Source organism: Vicia villosa, linkage group LG4, assembly GCF_029867415.1.
Source record: "Vicia villosa cultivar HV-30 ecotype Madison, WI linkage group LG4, Vvil1.0, whole genome shotgun sequence".
Lineage (NCBI taxonomy): Eukaryota > Viridiplantae > Streptophyta > Magnoliopsida > Fabales > Fabaceae > Vicia > Vicia villosa.
Window position 1 is genome coordinate 93653140 of NC_081183.1, and position 2143 is coordinate 93655282.

Sequence of the window (2143 nt, forward strand, 5' to 3'; positions counted from 1 at the left end):
TGTCAGTATCGTTTTTTCTTTGAATTTTGTTCAATTTTATCTGTTTTTGTTTTATTGTGCTGTGTTGTGTTGTTGACTAGAGTTTGTTTGTTTAGTGGATTTGGCTACTGAATGTTATGAACATGCCTGTGGTAAATTTCCTAATAAAATGGAACTCATGATGGGATTGTTTAATTTCCTAATAAAATGAACATGCCTGTTGGACTGTGTTTGACCATTATTGATCTTCATTGCCTGTGAGACCTATTTTTTGTTTTCTAATATTTAGTTCCCCCTGACCTTTCTTACAAATTAACAGGGTGAGGCTAAAAGTGCCATACTGGTCTAAAAATGGATGGAGGCTCTTATTGGGGCTCTTATAGGGTTGGTTCGTGTGAGAGTGGATATGAGGGAAGAAAAGGAAACTGTTATTGAAGAAGGCAAAGTTGAAACTGTTGAAGGATCCCCCAAAGTAACGAAACTATTAAGGAAAAACTAGGTGTTGCTGCTGAACCCATGATAAATGATGACATGGCTGAGGCTAATGTTGTTCCTTGTTCAGAGATGTTGGATTCTGGAATTAGTGCTCATGATATCGTCTGTCATGATCACAAGGTTGATGAGACTATTACTCAAGCCTCAGATCTTGTGAGCTCTGAAATTGTGCATATCTCACATTTTTCAAATGTTATGATGTTATTTAAAGTTATTTTTTCTCATTTCAGATTTTTCAATTTAGGTTTTGAAAGAGACAAAATAAACACCATTTTGATGATGAATATCTAACAAATCTGTCTCGAGGGATAGTCTCACCCACTGATTCTATCACATACAGTTCTAAGAAAGAGAGAGTTTCCTGAGAGTGATAGTTGTGGCAGATTCTGAGGCTACAACATTGTTGGTATCGGAGAACTCTATTTTGAACATGCAACATAGCTAATTGGGGGTCACTTGATTTATGATAAGGTTAGTTTTTTTTCATTTTGTTTAAGTTGTCGTGGGTCTAATATGTTTAAGCTTTAGACACATTTTTATAGGCATTGAGGCTGTATGAATGTCGGGCTCTTGTTTTAAAATATTAGAATCCAATATTTTGGTTGCTTTTCACTGTTAAAAACACATTTCATTCATTGAAACACTTGTTACTTTTATATATTTTGTTGTCTTTAAAACCAAAATTAAAAATTGTTGTTCATCAAATCAACTTAATTTTTGCATAATTGAGAAGAAAAATGAGACTTAGATGTAAGGAAAAATGAGATTTTGATGAAAGGAAAAATGAGAATGGAATTTTTAGCCTTCAAAGAGGAAGCAAGAGAAATATTGAGTTCCATATCTTTCATGAGTTAGTTGCTTGAATAATCCTTCAAATAAATTTTCAGTGCGATATTCAATCCTACAATCTTACCTTATCTTCCATGAGACTTTTTTTTTGTTTCTAAAACTATTTGAATGTAAATAAATATTAGCGAGATACATTTTTTTTAATTAATGCAGAAAGTTAGTAATGAGAATCGAGAAAGAGCGTTAAATCCTCAACATCCCTATAGAAAGTCATGTTTAGGGTGTGCTCGTCTGGAAGCTGATATGTTAGAGTTTTATACGCAAGATTGAAAAGCTTTGCAATGACATGGATAAGATGAGAAGTGAATTGAGGTATGCACCTTAGAGTTTTATACATAAATATTTTTCTACATCGAAAACGAAACCTTCGAGTTCTTAAGTTGAATTATGTAATCATGACAGATATCTCTATTTCTAGTGGATTGGATTTTGAATTCCGTTGATAGAACCACTACTATTGGGCCTGTTACTAATGAAAGGCCCAACCCTGCTGTTTGGAGAGTATACGTGCGCAGGGGTAAGAAAGTGGGGAATAATTCTGTTAGTGACGTGGCAAAGGAAATCCCGGATTCTTAGGGAGTTTGTTAGTAGTGAGAGATATAGGGAGGAGGGGAGTGTTGGTTAGACTCACGCACGATTATTGTTTTATTGTACTAGGAGATTGTATTCTCTGGAGGAGCTCTGCTCTGGTTATACAGTATTGCTATTTCCTTTCCTTCCATTAATACAAAAACTACATTTCACATTCCTTTACACTGTTTTATTCATTCTTTTTTTCTGAGTTCTATCATTGGTCCGACCTACCGGATCTTCGAGAGGT

General features: G+C 34.6%; 1 long non-coding RNA gene across 1 annotated transcript; it reads left to right on the forward strand.

The window, feature by feature from the left end:
* The first annotated feature begins 336 nt into the window (after nucleotides 1-336).
* LOC131594982 (uncharacterized) lies at nucleotides 337-1758 on the forward strand. The gene is made up of 3 exons (XR_009281642.1): nucleotides 337-594; nucleotides 705-945; nucleotides 1477-1758. It is a non-coding gene; the product is annotated as an uncharacterized LOC131594982 (long non-coding RNA).
* Nucleotides 1759-2143: the final 385 nt, after the last annotated feature.